Source organism: Acromyrmex echinatior, chromosome 17 (assembly GCF_024713525.1).
Source record: "Acromyrmex echinatior isolate Ae372 chromosome 17, ASM2471352v2, whole genome shotgun sequence".
Taxonomy (NCBI): domain Eukaryota; kingdom Metazoa; phylum Arthropoda; class Insecta; order Hymenoptera; family Formicidae; genus Acromyrmex; species Acromyrmex echinatior.
In genome coordinates, this window is record NC_141868.1 from 3,887,304 (window position 1) to 3,908,319 (window position 21,016).

Here is a 21,016-nt window from a genome sequence, read left to right on the forward strand (position 1 = left end):
AATATTGACCGTCTATAGAGGCAGCTTTTCTTTTATTTGATGAACTGAGAAAAACATTTGATTCTGAAGATTCTGATTATATCAATCAAAATTCTGGTCAGCTCGATTAGAAGTCTAGTAAATTTAACCAGAAAATTTTGATTTAACCAGTGAATCTTTAATCAGAATCCCAATTAGTCCAAACATTTTTTTCAAGGTGTCAACTGAGAAGATCTAACGCACGGGGATCCAAGAACTTAAAGATTCCACGAATCTTCCCAAATACCTAAACACTTTGAACAATCGAGAATTCAAGGATCTCGCGTTAATATCGACGTAGTCTTCGAACTTGCGCACTCATCCGCATAATCATGGCTTAAGAAACAGATAAGTTCGCGCAAGGGAATTAATTACAGCCGGAGACAAGTCACGTTAAATGGCGCCCGTCAATGACGCGGTGTTTGTTTCAGTAGGACAGGACGGGAAACGTCGCCGAGTGTTGCATAATCGACGGTTAGCTGATAAAAAAAAAAATAGAAAAAAAAATGGAAAAAAGATCGACGAAACTGGAACAAGGATGCGCGCGTGCGTTAAATGCGGCTTTAACGGCGGAGCAATTCGTCCGTTAACGTTTAATCGCGGTATAATATGATATTTAACGACGGGGTTGTGCACGTTCCTTTCGTCGATATAAAATAATAACCGGTAATCGCGCTCGCCGTGCTCGTTGCATCATCAAATGTTGCATCTCATTCAGCATTATTCAAACGCTTGTTTAACGCTATTAGTAGTGTGTTATTCAGCGTGCGTTACGCAACGCTCGCACACAGTCCTGCGAGTTGCAAAATTAACGCTTACAAAATAAGCCGCGGATTAGCCGTCGGAATTTTAATAAATCGCCCCGGCGATACCGGCCGTTTTGCAACCGGCTACGCACGCGACATGTATTAGCGAACCGATTAAAATTAAATAAATATAATTCAAACGAGAGAGATACTTGCGAGAGTGCGCGGGATCAGAAACCGGTTCCTAAGATTTTTAAGAGCATCTCGCCGCCAAAGGCGATCTTTGTTTATAGCTCACGTTTATATATATATATATATACGTTGCAAAAGTTGTTACTATGCGTCATACCCTGTAGACGATAAAAAACATTTTGCGTTTGTGTTAAAACCAGTCGACTCAAGTCCTTGTTAAAATTTTTTTGTCGAATCTTTTACATGTGCAAGTGTTAACTTGAAGTAAAGTGGTTATGTTACATTTTGTGTCATATTGATATTCCACATTTCTTGTGTCAAGATAACACTACGACTAAGTGAACAAATAACATTAAAATAGTATATTTTTAAATGTGAATTCTAAGAAAAATGAATAAAATACATAATAATTTAGCATATCGCTTCCTACTTGAGAAATGACACAATTAAAAAGATTAAATTTTTCAGAAAAGGGAGAAATTATTTTTCAACTTAATGGGAAAAAAGGAAATTATTAATTAAATAATAAAAAATATACTCTCAAGAACGTGATTAAATATTTTTATTGTTATTGTCACAATCCTTAAAATTCATCCTTTTTGAGTAACGTTGATTTTGATATTCAACAGAATTATAAAAAATCCAGAATAACTCATCAAACGTGACAGAACTCGAAATCATCAACAGTTTACGTAAATATTTCCTGTAGAAGACTATCCTTTTTATTTACAAAAACAAAATATATCATTCTTGTAGAAGGTAAACTTGTTTTGAAAACCTGAAGAACGATACAAGTGCTATTTGTTGTACAGATTGTGAACTTAAGTTAGTTTACTTTTAATAATTGATGGAATAATTTTTTAAACTAACTCATTCATAATAACTTAAAGAATCACATTTTGTGTCATTTTTTAATGTAATTATAATTATATTGTTACATAATAATAATTAAAAAAATTATAATTGTCAAGACAATAAAAATTCTGCATAAACTAAAATTCTTGATATAGTGTAATAATTCTAAATTTTAATTATGTTGTTTTATATATAATATTAACTTAGTAAATCAAAAAGGACCAATAATATAAATGTTAATTCTACTGAAAAAGTAAGATTTTCGACAATCAGCTTACAAATTGTGTTATATTTTTCGTGCTAACTTTTTACATAATATTTCTGTCACTTCCTAATATATTTATCTTGTATTAAATTAACACAAAAATTTGAATAGATTATTTGGGACACGTAAAATGTAACAAATCAAGCATAATTTTCCAACTATGTATATACTATGCGTCATGGCCTTTATATTAACTATTGTATAAGCGAGGAAAATACCTACGATCCGGTTCTATGATCTTCAACGCGCGATAAATAAATCGAATCACAGAATAAAAATATCTGAATGGCCTGTTTCCACAATTAAAAGGAAAAAAATATTAATAAATTCGATCGCTATTCTTGCACTTGGCTGATAACATAATAAGATAGTTTCTCAATGACTGTCGAGTAATTCATTAGACAAGCGATGCATAATTTTGCATAATCGCGGGGCGTACGAATGATACGTGACAATTATTATAATCATTATCCGCTCGCGTCAATGTTGCGCAACAGCGAGATAACGCTTGGACACGATAACGACAATGGCGGCCACGACGACGGTGGAAGACCTAACAATTAGCTAAAAAGATGAGCAATCGACTTCCTGTGGTTCTCATTGGCACTGATAGAGCAACCGGTTGTCGGCGACGACGTCCGTTCGACGATGATGAGGCAATCGGTTAACGGAACGCACAGAGAGTATTGGGCAACCTGATGGAGACTGGCGCATCGTGCTCGATAGGCTACCACGATGTCAACAGCGAGTGCATCGCACTTCTCGCACGAGTGCTCGCTGCAATTCGCGAAATGCGATCGTCGTCTTTGTCGTCGCGGCCGAGAATTCGAGCGCGAGGAAACGCGAGCCGGAATCCAAGTTGCCGTGTGATCGTAGCGTTGACGCTCGGTTTGCTCGAGGGAATTTTAAAAGGTCTAAAAAAGACTGCATTCTTAGCCATGACAGAATTGTTAGTGAAAAACAAACTGGGAAAAATGAAGTCGGAAAACCGGAAAAATTAGGGAGATTCAGGAAATAAAAAAATTTATTAACCTGAAATAAATTAAAATTATGATACAGATTCGAAATATAAATTTTTACTTGTATAAAAATTATTGAATAAAATTTTTTTTAATTATTTAAGAAATGAAATGCTAAATTTTTGCAAATTTTTTTCAATTGTGCAGTTGAACGATTTATAAAAAAGCATTAACAGATAGATATACATAGTTAAAAAGGAAACTTTATTAATGTCTTGACATTTGCAAAAGAAATACATGTTAACGAAGTATCACAAATCATTCATGGCAAAATTGTAAAAACATTAGGTATATAAAATATTTATAATACTAATAATGCATTTTTTTTACACAAACGAAGAAATGTTTCAAAGTTTCGTAGTTTCAAGATAAAAAATTTCTAATTAAGATGTAATTAGAAATTAAAAATCAACATACTTAAAATTAATGTCTGAAAACAATTCAAAAAGTTACAGAAATAGAGAAGATAAGTGCTTGTTCTTTCAATTTAACATTGGAATTTTTTGAAAATGCAGCTTTAGAAAATACAGCAAAAGTTTTATTTCACTTTGCCACTCTCCATTTTCTTTTTGTAGTTTCTATTTCTAATTAATAATTTTTCCTTTGTTCTTATTCAGCGCTCTTTTCAGGCTTCAGTTAAGAAAAAATCAAAGACTATTTTTTTCTATTTAGCTGCATATAAAACAACTCTGCATATAAAGCTGACGTAACGTAAAACTGATGTAAACGTTTTATATCTAACAAAAAATAAGTTTAAAAAATAGTTTTATAGAAAATAACGTAATTTACATTTATAACAATTTTAATATTTTATTAATTCTCCTTTTGTTATCGCTTTTTACAAGATAATGCAATAAATTGAGGATGCTTGTAAGATTTTCGATTTTTCAGGAAATCCGATTTTTAAAAAACATTCACTAATCTATTTAGGAAAAAATTGCCATAAGGATTCTCAATGCCAGTGGAAATTTCAAGAATTACAGAAACGTAGTATCTCGAGAAGCATGAGGGAAATATTCAAGGATCGTGTCTAAGGACTTGGAATGCACTCGGCATTGAAGACGCGATGCAACCTCGCATTTTGCGCTGCACACGTACTTACATTTCCGTAAACATCGCGTCTCAATGTATCATTCCTCGAGGTAATCGTTTATTTTACATGCAACTTTGGAGTCGAGTGGGACTTGCTAATTGCGAGATTGCAAAATTGAGCGATCGCCAACAATGTTACAACGTTACAGGAGCTTAACAATCGTGTACACATGAATTGACTGCAAAAACAGTCGCACATTTCCCTAAATCAAGGCCACTCGAGGATCACGTGATGAATTAACATGAATTACAATTTAATGAGGTGTAATAATTTTCGCAATAAAATTATTTACAACTTTAAGATGCTTATTGGCATCAGATTATTAGAATCTTCCCAAGATACCTATGAACATTAATTTGATTAAATTCCTTGTCAACTTAATTTACGATATTATTACTCTGATTCTATTAGAATTGCGTACCAAGACTGAAAATTAAATCCGGCGTGCAGTTTGCAGAATTGGAGTGGTATATAAATTCACGCCGAATTATTTAAGCAGCTTAAAGATCCAGCTTGTCTGTTTGAGGCTTTTATTTTCTATTTATTGTGTATAACGATCGAAAATACCGGTGTATTGTATTCGGCGTGATTTCAAAAGTGTTCATGCACGTATTTGCGCGCAAAATATCTATTGTATTTCTAGACACAACGGTATGTGTCGCGTGCGCTTCATCAACGTCTATTATGCAGTGGTAAGTAATATGCAAACGTAGGAAATATTACATATTCGCAAGTACTTGTCGCTTTTACGTAAGAGACGGCTTCAAAGAACTACAGTACGTACATGCATACATACACTTTACACATATACATACATAGGCAGATCTTAATTGCAAGGTCGTGCAAGATCCCGTTACGTCGCTGATATCGTAACGTAAGTCTATGTTACCACGTTAACGTAAATTAAATAGTAATAAAACATTGCGTGCGCACGTTTCGCCGATCGACCTCGACCAGCATACCGTGAACTCCACATCCCCGTTCCACAATTAGTCGATTTTTTTAATCAAAGCCCTATCGCGAATTGAGAGGCAGCTCGAAAGGTTTAATAAGGTTACATGGACGATAATTTAACGAGATATCGTTAATAATTTCGCATTCTAGTGCATTATACATTTTATTAAACCTTTACATTTCCATACAAAATTATTGGAATTTTGAAGATTATAAAGTAACCTTGATCTAAGACTACTTTGTATAAATACACAGTTAGACATGAAAGGAACAACTGTAATCCAATCCCATGAGTTAACTTTTCACTAAATTCTAAGTGTGTCAAAATGTAAATCATTTTTGCAATTAGTTTCGAATTACTCAACGTCCACATTAATAAATACGCTTATTAAATAATATCTGAATTAAACTTAGTATACTTCCTCTTGAGTTAAGTTCTTTAACTCCATTGTAATTAAATTAACGATATATTGAGTTATGGAAACAACGGTGACCTACAGAAATGATTAAAAATTATTTAAATAGAGTATAATTTGACATTGTAAATTTAATTTAACGAGATATCGTTATTAATTTTACGTAAGAAGCAAATTATAAATTTTAACCCCTTACGTCTAAATAAAAGAAATCATCGAGATTTTTTAAATTTATCAGACAATGACGTCGATCGAAAAGGCCGCTTAATATATGTGTGTGTGTTGTATTTTTTTTTCCATTTTACTTGCGAGAAAAGTAAAGAAATTCTAGACGGTTAGAAGACACCACGAGCTGAGCTATTAATTTTTTTTTTTCAGGATCTGCGGTACACTGCGCGTCGTCCTCTTTCGCGAAAGCGGCGATAAGGAGCGCCGACAAAATGGCGAGGCGATGACGAAGATACGCGGGAAACTCGCTCGTGTGTGGTATGACCCATTGGCCCAGTTTGCACAGGCGGTAATGCCCATCTCGTCGCCGCGAAAGGCCGCGTTGCGTGGCGAGCTGCGCTACGCGAACTCGCGGTTGAGCGCGCAAAAGCGCAATCCGCGCGGCGCTGCGCTAACTATCGTACATAATACGCGACGTGTACGATTTAAACGCGATTACGTTACCTTCGCTCGAAAGTAACGAGTGTAATGCGGCGATATCGATGAAAGCAGCTGCAGTCGCGACGCTAAGCGTATTCAATCATTCGATTTATCAGCGGTATATTTCAAATATTTTCTATTGTATTATATAAACAAAAACTGTACCTCTAATCCACTTACAATTAGAATTATATCGTATGTACGTATCCAGTTGGAAATTCTGTGTTAAATTGAATATATTTCATGTCTTAAATGCGCCATCTGAATTTTTGTGTTAATTTTATGTGAATAGATGTGGTGAAATGAATAGATGTGGTAGAAAAAGTAAATATTATGTTTTTAAAAATTGACAATTTAGAACAAAATTGTGGAAGCTTTCTTTCTTTAGTAAAATTGACATGTATAAGTAATGCGTAGCGCACAGTTATATCTAGGATAAGTTTATTTAAAATACATACAGATGTATTATTCCAACATCTAACTTTGACCGTAATAGGTGCTTCTCTTGCGTAAATAATGTGCTCATATAAGCAATCCTGTTTCTAATCTTAATATTGATATGTAGAATGTATTAAACAGACACGTAGATACATTTTATTTAATTATTTTAGAATAATATCGTTTTAAATCAACATATATTTTTTCACTTACACAAATTGTCATTTTAACACTAAAAATGATATGAATTTAACACGTCAAAATATTCAAATAACAATTACATCATATTTAATTAACAATCAAGACTTTCAAGAGAGATTTTCACATAAATAGAAACGTTTTTTTACTGTATAATCATGAAATATTTATTTCCTTCGTAAATGACACGCGAGAAAAGAAAGATAACTGTTGTACAAATTATTGCTTTTACAGTTATAATACTTCTCGTTGATAATGTTGCAAACATCACATAAAGCGAATTGATTCTTCGTCTTCAAAGTTATGGATTGTTAAAAATCTCCAAATCTCTAGAATTATAAAAATAGTTCTTTTAAGTCAGATGGATGTTTTCAATTCGTCTTTTTGAAAATTTTTAAATAGTTCCATCCGTAGTAAGATTCGAACTGTGCGTTTCCAAATAAACAATTAAAAATTCTTAAAAATAAATTTGTCATTCATGTTTATATTGCAATAAAAAAGTACTGTTAAAAAAAAAGAAAAAAAGCATATTGTCCAAACATTCAAATCTTATAAAATTTTCAACGCGTTCCGGATTTCCGAAACAATCGAGACTTAAAGAAAGAAGAGAAATTAGAACTTTCGACAGAAGTTTTTAATTTCGATCGACATTCGCAACAATTCGAGATTCAACGTAACGTATCTTGAGAACGCATCTTTCTAGACCGTATATATTTTTCTAATTACTCGATCACGCGCAAGAACGGAGAATTATAGGTCGATTTCAATCTCTACGCTTCTCAGCTCTTCTCAGCCGCAAATGGAAAGAAATCTCGGCGGATATTAGATTCTCGGAGAGATTCTTGGATCATTAGACTCTTGGATCTCGGAACAAAGAACGATTCTGCACGTGGTTGCATACTCTCAGTGCAGTGGCTCTCTCTCTCTCTCTCTCGCACTCGCTCTCTCGTTTTCAAGAGCCTAGCGGAGTGCTCCACTTCGGTATATTTTTAAATACACCACGAGCTCCTCTCACCGCGCTCTCACGAGTCTCCGACGAGACCCTCCGCGACTTCCTCCTCTTCGGCAACCCGCCTCACCTCACCGCCTTGACTTCTTTCGGTCTACTTTCCGTGCCGACGCGCACAATCGCGCCCGCGCCGTGCCGCGCCCCTGGTGGGGACCCTCCGGTAAATATTTACAGTTAACGTTACATAATAAGCGTATACCGCCACCGCGTTCACGGACCAGCGAATCCGCCGGGCCCGCCGGTGAAGGCGTTACGCGCGACGCCGATAACGGCCCGTTACCTGCCCGACCTTCGAAATCCAATTGCAGAAACCCGAAATTATTTTTAGAGGATCCTGACCACTCCTTTACGGTAAACTCCTAAACGGCAATCCTAATTAATCGCGCTTCAGCGAGCGTCACAACTATGACGTGGTTCGATGTAAAGGTTGACTAAGATATATCCACGGTCCCAAATTATAAGGAGATAGTCCCAAATTTTAACTCTTCGTTCTGACTTTACAGTGATACCCAAATTTTGTCTCAAATTTAGAACGTGATTAAGTAGTCCCTTTTTTAAATGTAAAAATAAATAATAAATGTAAAATAATAAATAAAAATAAATGTGAAAGTAATTTTTATTGTGATTTTATGTGATAATCCACTGAGTGTTACTAATTATTTACAAATATAATAAATGATATTGTTTAAGTGTTTCATTAAATTAAAAAATGTTTATCTATTAAAATTTAGTTGCAATTAATATTGAGTTTTTTTTAATGTCGTTCTTTGCTTTCTTAAGGAATCACCTTATTGTATATTCCCGCCAGTCGTCTGGTCATTTCATCAAATTACCTTGCACACTTAAAATGGTATTATCAAATTATATCTAATTTGAATCATTGTTAATATTTCCTATCATTATTGCTGGGGTTAATTTAGCTAAAACAATAAAGTTAAACAATTTAACTTAGATTGAGAAAAAAATCGAAATATTCTCAAGCGAATATCATATATATTTTCTTTAATGTTCGCTATTACAAAAAAAATAGTTGACTATGTTGACAAATATACATTTTTATGAATACATCTCATTAAAAAATGTAAAAAAATAAAATAGATAAAATAATTTATTTGCTTGAAATAAAATTCTATTTCGCCGTATTTAAATAAGGATTAACAATAAACTTTAAATTCCATAAATAAATTTTTAAATATTTTTTTCTCAGTATAAGAAATACAGATGTTGTTTATTTTGCAAACTAAACAATAACAATACACAAAAATAAATTGTTGAGATGTGACTGTTTCTTTAATGACGTGTTTTGTGTTAAAATAATACATTTTGATTGCAAGTTGAAATGTTAATTAATTCGACGAATTGGATTAAATTTGATCACTTAATGTAATATTGTATTTAACAACGTGGAATTAAAACTTCACAAGAAATAATCAAATATCAAAATACTTAAATGTCAAGTCCTTCTTCCTCGACCGTATCGTTGCGATGGACAACAGTTGTATTAATGTATTTCTATTTATATACATACGTATAACCATACATTTCGAAGAGAAGAGAAAATAACAGATCTAAATCCCACAGTGCATTCACATTGGATATAATTTGATATTAAGATTAAATTCATAATGTCAAATTATACTCAATTTGAGTTATTTTTAATCATTTTTATAGATCTCTTTTGCTTCTACTCAATGTTTCGTTATTAATTTAATTAAAACAATGAGGTTAAATCAATTTAACTCAAGAAATAGGTAATAAATTTATTTAGAAATGTGTTAAATTTCTCAAAATATTAAGATTTTAGTTTATTATTTTATTTTACTTTGTTTATTTCATTTTTGTATTATTTACTAACAATAAGTGCACTCTATATAACTAAAATAATATTATTTACCTCAAAATTCAGCAATTTTAATCACAAAAATAGATTGCTTCAAAGTAAACAATATCCATCAATGTATGTTAGTAAATAATAAATTAAAATTAAAATCTTTTGTATTTTGATACACACATGGAAGTTAAAAATAACAAAACACCTTGCACCTGCAAATAAAGATTTTAAAAAATTTCACACCGAAAGAAAAGCTGCTACAACAAATTAGATAGTAAAATATAGCATAGCATTTTTAATTGTCTGCTGCAATCAGTAAAAAAATCCTATGATATATTCAGCCAATCTTTTCTTTCAGTGCAAGGATTACAAAATAAATCGAACGATAAATCATTCTTCGATTTTCATTGTAGCCAAATAATAAATTATACATTCTTCGGTGCAGATAAGTTTAAAGATCGCTGCGAAAGTGATCGAATGTCCAATTACGACTAATTTTATACCGTTCCATTCCGGTCCGTTGTCCAGCGAGCACATAATGATGTCGACAGCGATGAAAACGATTCGTCGATTGGCCTACCCGCAGCGACGAGGATCCTTGACAGTTCGCCAAGGTCTCGCCGTTGAATAAAAAGCGAAGCGGAGGAACGAGCGAGGTTTTACTTACCTAGCGCGATAAATTTACGTGCGCAAGGTCATAAGCCGTACACGTAACGCGCGTTACGCCGTTTGTCTTCGATCGATCCGCAATGTCGATCGTTTGCAGGAGCACGAAGATCGTTTGTGTAACGATTCCATCGACATTAGTAACGCGATCCTTGAGCGTGTTATGTAAACGATCAGGAAGCGTTTTGAGATTTAGTCATCATCGCGGTCGGTCGAGGAAGAATCTCGCGCGGCTTCCTGGATTGTCAGGTATACGTATATGATGGAGAAGAGAACTCTGCTCGAAGCTCCGCGAAATCATGACGTTAAGAGCCGGATATCGCGCTGCAATCATTTCCGACTGGCATTTCGGAAATGCCATGATTGCAGCTCCATCCCGGAAAAGATCGACAAAAATAGTTGGATCCGTTTGTATTGTTGCACTGAAAGAAAAGTATTTTGTATTTGTAATTGTAATTGCACGGTATAATAATGATGGCTAGGAGCTCGATTTTTATAGTTATTATTGCTACGCCGAAAAAAATGATTATTGTAATTAATTCGAATATAATTTAATTATTTATAATCATTTTTTGGGATAATTATATGTTTATAATTGTTTTAAACGTATAAATATAATCAATTGTGTTATTAATAATTGTCACATACAGTGCTTGAAAATTTAGCTTCTTCTTAACATATTCTTTAGTTATTATCGCGTGTGAATTTAAGAAAATAGTTACACTGAAAACAATTTCTGGTTGAAAATGGACAAATGGAATTTTCTGGTTAAATTTATTAGAATTCTAATTAAGATAACCGAAATTCTGGTTGATTCAATATTTCTGATAAAATCTATTAGAATTCTTATTTTTACCAAAATAATTATATCAATTAGAATGCTAATTATCTCAATTAGAATTCTAGACTTAACAAGAAAATTCGGATTCGTCCATTTTTCATCAGAATTACTATTTAATTCAATCAGACCATATTTCTCAGTGTATATTCACTATACAATTGCGATTATATTACGTCTGCCTAGCTATCCCCCCCCTTCTACTTAACCAAATCTTAATGAATAAATAATGCGCTATTTATGCGCTCTCAAAATCCACAAAAAAATTTCTCCGCTCATTTCGTTTAGTAAAAAAAAATTTTTTTGTGGAGACTGAGTAGATAGCTGAATAGTAGCGTATAAATAGCGCAAAATTTATATATAATTTATTCATTAAGATTTGATTAAGTGAGAGAGCTAGACAGACATGATTACATTTACTAAATAAAAATGTTTATTTTATTTTCATTTATATGATGTTTCACTATATTAATATTTGAAATTATCTTAATATGTAGTGTAATTTTTTCTTGTTGAGAGAACTACACTAATACAACAGTAATAATCACAAAAATGGAGCTCTTAACCATAATTATTTTACCATAAAATTATAATCACAAATTCCAAATGCTTTTCGCTCAATATATAACACTCATTATAACGTAATCATAAATAATAAATAATCACTAGCAATAATTACATTTATATTTCTGTATACTAAAAAAGTAATTTATGAATGTTTCCAAAAACTGCTATAAATTTGATAATTGTTAATTATATTACATTATTAATTAAATTATTAAAGAAAAAACAAATATAAAATAACTAATAATATATACCGGTAATAACTACAAAAATAAAATTCCTACCTACAATTATTTTACCATACAATTGTAGTCACAGGAATATCGTGTGACTTCATACTTGTCTCTCAGTGCAGACGCGGTAAAAAATAACGTTTAAGTTTATTCAATGATAAACATGATTAATAGTTAGTACGAACGCTCGTGAACTATTATGGAACAAATACGAGCCGACACGGTTAAGAACTTGCACCTTATAAGGTCGGTCGACAAAGCGCGTCCTTGTCCAATTGACGTCTCTGTATTCTGTAATCCGTCTGCATTTGAGATTTTTAAATCGTCATCGTCATTGAACGTGACTTCCGCCAGGCGATCACGTTCGATTGGTGTCCTCGCACGTGCGAGTCTACGGTAATAAAATCTACGGCCGGTCGCAGAACCTCGACTGTGTACATATCTATTGTTCTAAAATAATCTAAAAACTGCCCTTCGATTCGACGGATGGAAACAGTGGTTACGGCCAAGTTCTCGAGCATTTCTTTAAAAGCGAACAACGAGAAAATTAAGTAGAAGTTCTGTAGAAGGAATGCAATGTCAACGTGTTTGAGAACGAGGGATAAAAGGGAAAAGAGAGAGAGAGATAATAACGTCTATTAATATTCCAGAGTAAGTCCTTTAAGAATAGAGAAAAGAGAAAGCGAAGGAATTAAAATATAAATATGAAATAATAAAGTAAAAAATAAAAAATAAAATACAAAAAGAAGAGAGAAAAATAAATTGACTACAGAAGAGGAAAATTAAATAAACGCAAAAAAGTATATGTAATGTATGTAAAAAAAAAGAGAGTGAGAGAGAACAAAGAAATGAAATTCGAATAAAACGTAACAATATGAGGTAATATATCGTTAACGGCGCAGGACTTGCGTGACTTTCGAGATAGCCGATGAGTCTTCCGCCCGATCTTTCCTCGAATCCGTGAATCAGCCAAGGATTAACGAGAACCGCAACGCATAACAAAAACGTGCGAGCGAAAAGGCGAAACGCGTAACGGTATTCCGAACAAGGCTGCCACCGACGGAAATTAACGTCTCGCCACAAAGGAAGGTGGGCACTTGAAAAAAATCGTCTGTCCCGTTTATGTATCACGAACAAACGTTTTGAAAAAGAGCTCCTAACGATTCGAATCGTGATATCAGATCGACATAATGACTGTCACTTGTAACGGTAATCAACATCCATCAATCTCGATAAATTTCATCTAATCGCGATGAACCTCGTCAAAAGCAGAATTGTTAGCAAAATATAAAAAAGAGAGTCTTTTCCTGACATTTTCCTAAACTAAAGTTTCCTGACAGACTAAAGCCTGAAAGAAATACTGAATAAAAAAAAAAAGAAAAAATATTGAAATGTTTGATTAATTAGAAATAAAGAATACAAATAAAAATAAATGGGAAAATGACAAAGTAGGTAAAGTAAAACTTTTATCGTATTCTCTACAGCACTTTTAATACAAAAAACTTGAACTCTTGAAGGGAAAGTATTCGAACTTTTTATTAGATATAATAATTTAGATTTTTAATTTATTTGCTTCATCAAATCTTTGTTTTGCATATTAATTACTCCCTTAATATTTAATCTTCTCACTAAAACACTATATGCTAATTATTGTCTTAATTAAAAATTTTTTTATTTTTTTATTATTATTTTAATAAAAGATATTATAGTTTTCCTCTTTAACTATATTTGTTAACTTTCTAGAAATCGCTCACTGTAAAATCGAATAAAAAACATAAAAAATATATTAATGTTTCTTTAAATAATTAAAAAAAAAGTTTAAATTTAAAATTTCGATACAACAATTTTTTCTTTTATTTTAGATTAACAAATTCCTTGATTCCCTGATAAACCGTTTTACTCTTCAATAACTGCGCAAACGAAATTTCTTTTGTGCTATTAAAAAGTAAAATGGCTTGCCACATAATTCTCTGTATTTTCCCAATTTTCCCAGTTTCTAGTCTCAAAAACAAGACAAATTGAATTTGAAATCCTTTTCGAGTAACAAATAAATAAATAAAAAAAAAACATTATCAAGACCGATCACGTTGATGGTGACATTGGCATTGGCATTGACGAAATCAGCGGCCGGGAATACGTGACACAACGAGGACATGTAACCGGTAGGGTTCAGCCGAAAGCATCCTTGGATCAGCGCGCATTACGTCGGTCCTCTTTACGTCCATCTCTCTCCACTCCCGACCCCCTTTTCCTCTCTTTCTCCATCGTCATGTAAGTGTTACATGTGCACTTTCTTTGTGCAGGAGGATGGTAGGAGGAGCCGAGCGCGACGCCGAACGTGCGGCGATGTGAAAGTTGCCGGTTGCGGCTTCCGACGAATTATTGCGCGCAGAAAACTTCCTCCTCGCATTGAACTTGCCCGCGTCTCTCGCCCCGCCTCGGGAATCTCTGACCCGGAATGCGGGACCAGCCAAAACACGATTTCACAATCCGCTCATCTGACAGTCGTGGGAAAGGGGAAGAGGGAAAGGAGAAAGAGGGGGAGAGAGAGAGAGAGAGGGCCACGCGCTTGGAACGTCATAATCGTGTAAACTATTACGAATAAGAGGTCAAGACTATCTCAGAGAAACGATCTCGTGAACGAAATTGCCGGATTCGCTGATTCGTTGAAAGGAGAGGGTGAGAGAGAAAAGGGGAGGAGGAAGAGAGATTCAAATCGCTTGGTAAATGGAACATCGTATAATAACTCTCCAACGATGGAAATTGATACCGTAGACATAAAATACGATAATATAATTTCTTATTATACAGTCCCATTTTGTGTAGAGCGGACTAAACTGAGTCGAAAAGTCCTCTATCATTTTGCAATAGTTAATTACAAGATATTAATTACTAAAAATTGCCAAATATTGGTCTTGAATAATTTTTTATTCAAATATTATCAACTTTACAGAAAAATTACAACAGACAAAAATCATTTATTTTCTTCTCCTAAAGTTCTGAGAATTTTTTCAGAATTTTTTTATTTCGTATTTTCTCATTTGATAAAAGTAAGAAAATGCAGTACTAAAAAGTTGATAAAAAATTCTGAAAATAAATGATGAAATTTTTTGTTTCTTGTAGTTTTTCTGTAAAGTTGGTAGTATTTGAGTAAAAAATTATTCAAGATATTTGGCAATTTTTAGTAATGAATATCTTATTAACTATAATCGCGAAAATTGCAAAATACAAGAGGACTTTTTGACTCAATTTAATCCGCTCTATCTACAAACAGACTAAACTTATGGGACATCCTGTATACACTAAAAAAATTTACGAAATTGGAATAAATAGTTTGTTTAGATAGTATCAATGGGATTATTTACTTACAGTAAAGAAATATTTGTTTCAATTGAAAAAAATTATACTTAATTCAAATCATTTAATATCATTTTTTTCGTTCATAAATTAATTTTCTGTAAGCAACTATCTAAAAGGTGTACTATCTGAACAAATATTTATTCAATTTTTGTAAATTTTTTTTAGTATACATATATGTTACATTATATTTACATATATTATTCAATAAAAAATATTAAACAAAGTTTTCTTTTAAGACCATAATATGAATACACAACAAATAGAAAATAAAGGAAGTAAAATCTCATATCAAAATTTATTAAAGTTTTTTAGTTATAAAACACAATCGTAACAGAACTTTTAATTAAATCGAATAATCGATAGTTTACATAAAATTTTTGTCGAATCTATTATTATGCAAATTAACTTATTTACAATTCGCCCGATCTTATTGCAAATCGCATCGTATCACCTTTACGGAAACCGCCACGACTTTCCTGAGGCGACAAGAAGACGCATACGAGATGCGTCTATGGAGTTTCAAGAATGTGATCGCCGGCTGCCAATCTCATAGAGACATGCGGACAATCGTTCTCGGTGAGAACCGCTAGCCGTTTCGGTTACGAAACGCGGAGCATTACGAAACGAAAGGACGTAATATCGCAGCAATGTAGGCGAGTTAATGCCGGACTCGCTGCCAGTACCGTTAGATTTTCTCCCGACCGATCGCTGTCACACTTCTAACCAGAATGGCATCAAAACGACGCCCGATCGACGGTCCGATCGTCCCAAATTCAGAATAATTCACGAGGCAGTAAAGTAGCGCAAAGAACGTTACCGGAAACGTAAGACACAACGTGTTAAGATTAGAATAGAATTACCACAACAATCGAATGACTGATTTATTGTGAAATTATTTAAATTCATAATAAGACCATTTTCCATGTTACAATATGTTATATAAATAATTAAATCGAAATATCAATTATTTTCTCTTTTTTCAACGGAAAATAAACCGTAAAAATCCATTTAATAAAAATCCATTTTTACGTATCCCAAATAATATCGATTTCTGTGCTAATTTAACATAAAATGAATATATTAGAAAGTAACGCAACTATGTGTATATTATGTAAAAAATGTAACACTGACACAATTTATGAGCAAATTGTGAAAGTATATTTCTTTAGTAAAATTAACATTTATAATACATTACATTAACGTTTTATTGAATTTATAAGATATTAAATTAATGTTTTACTATAAATTTTATATTTCTAAATATTAAATTAACACATTTTATTCATTTATCTTAGAATTTACATTATATTTATGTTATTTTTTTATTTACATAAATTGTGTTATTTTAAGAAAGTAAAAAATGTTGAATATCAATTTAACGTAAAATACACCATCACGTTATATTAAACATTTAACAAGTTCGATTTTGAGACAAGTAGAAAATATTTTTACTGCGTATGATTAAATATATAAGTAGCAGAAATTAATTTTTGGACAGCTCTAATATTAATCAAGGAAATGTATTAAATTTTCGGCTATAAATTTAGATGTTTAATTAAAATCGAATTAAAATACGAGGATTTATACGTATTAAAGTGTGATAAAATTTTTATTTCCTACAAAAATCAATTCTAGATATACGACAAAACTCTCATGGCAAGTTTTCTTCCATCACAACGCTCGATCGAGAACGTTTTTCACGCGGCATACGATTAAGTTAACAATTAAGTTACAGTAGACAACAAAAAGGGGCGGGGCTCTTTCTCTCCGCGCCGACGCTTCCGCACTAGAATGCAATGTATAATCTGCATAATATATTAATTATGTAAGCGCGGCCGCGAGAAAAAAAACGAGCGTCAGAAAGCAGCGAGGAAGATGACGCGCGTAATGTTCAATAAAAGTCTTACCGACGAGAAAAGAGTGGGAGAAAGAGGGGGAGTGAAGAAAGAAAAAGGAGAGGCGATATCGCGCCGGCTGGAGGATTTTAACCCCGTCACGGTCAAACTTCCGCGAAGAAATTCGCGGTTGCGTGGTGGTTAGAAAGGTAATAAGTAAGCGACGGCAAGGAAAGTTCCTCCGGGAAAATTACGGAGTGAGGTAAGACGCGAGATGCATTATACTTAACGCGCCGCGATGCCATTACTCTTCTGTGCAAGTACGTGAAAGTTGCTCGTTCCTCTTCCCTCCCCGCCTCGCCCCTTAGCGTGTTTTACAGCGTGAGGGCCGCGAAACGCGATTGCGAATGTCGGATGCAAAACGCGAACGCTATCTGTGTCACGACGACGACGACGACGACGTCCGAAGGGAATCTCGATGTGAAAATTGACGCAACGTTATTTCTCAATTACACGCGACCGGAGTAAATTGTTCAACTCCGACCGCACGTATTAATCTGGCTGTATTAATGTTGGCGTTGCTAATTTCATTTATAACACGTGCAGACGTTGAGGTAAACATTACGAGGTAACGTGTAAAGGCTTCTCGAGAGGCATTCATGCGATTGCCACGTAATTTGAATTTTAAATGTAACGTAAATTAAATTATAACAGGCTCTTTTTATATTATAATTAAGTTAAAAATTCAGAAATGTAATACATATTCTGTTATTTATTTAGAGGAGATTTTTGAGATCCTATCACTCAAAATTCAATTATTCATTCTTTCCTCAGAGATGTTTATGTTTTTATATAAAATATAAGTAGGTCTTTTTTACGTCGTAATTAATCTAAAGAATTTCGAAATTTGGTAGAATTGTTATTTAATTAGAAAAATCAATTTTTACATTCCAAACGCTGAAGGATCAACAGAGAGCCCGAAAAGTAGAAAATACCGAGAGAACTCCGAGAAAGTTAGGTTCAAGAGGAAGTCGTAGGGTAAGAAAGTGGGTCTGGGTGTTCATCAGATCAGCCTCGTCGGATTTTCGGCGCCCAGCTAAAAATAGATGAGTAAACAAACGTAACAGTAACTTAACCGACGTGACTCGCCTAATTCCTAGATACCTTTCAAAAATAGATGGTCACCGTTAGATTTTGCGGTATGACGGTACTCGATACTAATGAATTTGTCAAATCGTTATCGCGTTTCAATCACCATCCCATTGTACCTCACATTCCACATTAACGGGGCTTTCCAAATTAATCAACAAACCAGCGTAAGTTGTTGCTGTATCATTTTGTGAAATCTTTTGTCCCCGATACGCGAATCAAGAATGATGAACGATTAAGTGTGATAAGAAGCCTGATAATTGATGCGATTAAATCGAAAAATGATACAATCAATTTGGAGAACGAAGATTAATGTTTTAGATTGATTGAAAGTTCGAAAGTTATCGGCGCGCAGTCATGTCTAAAATAAATTTATTTAATAAATCAATACATAATGTAATATTTGGAACATTCAACTTGGAGTTTGTACGACATCGCCGACAATCATTTCACCGACAATGTTTTAGTCAACACTATTTGACCGACATTTCGTCGACAATATATTAATTGACTGACATGGCAAAATTACCGACAATGTTTACATCGACACAATGTTTCCACCGAGCTTTGTTTTGATACTGAATAACGTCAGTGATGCTTATGTTATGAAAATATTATTCTGCTAGGATATACTTAAATTTGACGAGCATTAGTCGTTTTATTCTCTTTATGTAATAAGTACAGGTATTCATAGTCGATTCTTATATTTAAGACCGTCTTAAATGTTGTCTTAAGATGTCGTAAGCCAATCACAAAGCAATACTAGCAGTCTCTTGAGACTGCTTACTTAAGGTAATCTTAAAATGAGAACGGACTATGAATACCGATCAGCTTCGTCGAATGCTGTGGGACAAATGACAGAAACTGTTTCATCTAATTGTGGAGAACTATACGAAAATATACAGTTTGTATCGTTATCTTTGTAGTGCCACTTAATATTTCTTTTGCGAGAAAATTAATGTAAAATTACCGGTTGTAAAATTACCGGTTGTGAAATTATCGGCGAAAACATACAAGCACAGCTTTACGTACATATGTAAGTAAATACGAAGATACGAGTGTCGATGAAAACACTATCGATAATTTCACCATGTCGATCAATTAATATTGTCGGTGAAATCAATGTCGGTCAAATGGTGTCGATTGAAACATTGCCGGTGAAATGATTGTTGATGATTATAAACTTCTAACTTATGACCGTAATTGGCTGCTTCATATTATAGTTCAATTTATTCATATAAACGGTCTTGTTTCTAAAGTCTCAGTCTTTTTACAATCAAATTTCTATAGACCAGACTTTAGGAAAAATATAATTAATTCTGTATGTGTAATGAAATTGAATGAATGTTTAAAAAGTATAAATTACGACAATACTTGGCATACAAATAATTTCAATATTCGCAACATTCGATGCGATTCTTCATGAAAATGAAGCCTATTCTTTTTCTATTTCATTCAAATGCTATTTAATTCTACAAAATATGAAAGACTTATAACAATGATTTGTTATAAGTTGTTCCAATGATTCCAATAAACAAATAATTAAGACTCTTTCCAAGTACTTCGACTTTTAAAAATATAATAAACAAATGCAACGTTAAATTTAGAATGTCAAATTATATCCGACTTATTAGTTATTTTTAATCTTTTTATAAATCACCACTGTTCTTATTCAATACATTTGTTCGCGTTGCTAGAAATCCTCAAAAAATTTGTGCACTTAAAACGAGATAAAACAGAAAAAAATCAAGATGCTAAGTACAAAAAATACGAGCAAACTTAATATCATTAATTTAACTAAAACAATTTAGCTCTCAAGAAATGTATTAAACTCGAATTTGGTTTATTATTTGTTAAGTACATACGTTGATACGAACTTTTATTTTGAAACTAAGCAGTTTCACCACAAAAATAGATTAATTACCATTTTGATACATGGAAATGAAAAATAACAAAATATTATTCAACTCAAGGGATTGTCTCCTATCTATAACAGCGTGAGAAAAATGCCACGCTCTTCAGAATGAGAACGCTTTGCGTGGCGACGCAGATCTATCCATCTGACCGTCCAAATTGGACAGCAGGCTAATTTCTTTTCGTGCATTTCATACCGCAAGGTGCCGCGGCTTGCGGTGTCCTTGATCTGTCCCGCATCATACGGAACGGAACGGTACGGAACCCGTTTTCGGCCACGTCCCGTTACGTCCGCGAGGAGGAAGAGCAGCGAAACGAAACATCGTGTACAAACGACGAGGAGGAGGAGGAGGAGGAGGAGGAGGAGGAGGAGGAGGAGGAAGAGAAGGAGCAAGAGGAGGAGGAAGGTGGCCGACAACGACAACGACGTGAGGAGGGAACGGAGCCAGTTTTCGAACGGTCCGGAGAAAGTGGTAGCTATACATTTACTGACCTACATTACCCTCATTTCGTCCCTCCCTCCGCCCCTCGTCCCCCTTCCGACAGGCTTCTTGACACCCACCCGGGCGTACCGCCAGCCCACAAATTGTCCCGTTACACACGAGCCCGTTGTACACGTCATCGCCGTGACCCACAAAATGACACCGGGTGTGCCCCCTTCTCGCTCTCCTGCTCCTTCTCTCGCCGTCCCCCCCCCCCTCCTCTTCTCTGTACCGCTGCTGCCTTTTATTCTAAAATTATGTCACGTCGCCTCGAGACCGAGAGATTCCCGCGA

The 21,016-nt window shown here is 33.9% G+C and overlaps 2 long non-coding RNA genes across 2 annotated transcripts in view; one reads left to right on the top strand and one right to left on the bottom strand.

Moving 5' to 3' along the window:
- The window catches only part of LOC105151830 (uncharacterized), a 33,225-nt gene extending 25,858 nt beyond the window's left edge, over window positions 1–7,367 (top strand). Inside the window, exon 2 of the long non-coding RNA XR_015547985.1 lies at window positions 5,937–7,367. This is a non-coding gene — a long non-coding RNA (uncharacterized LOC105151830). The remainder of the gene's footprint in view (window positions 1–5,936) is intronic.
- LOC105151824 (uncharacterized) overlaps window positions 1–21,016 on the bottom strand; it is a 156,317-nt gene that overhangs the window by 3,718 nt on the left and 131,583 nt on the right. The window lies entirely within an intron of this gene.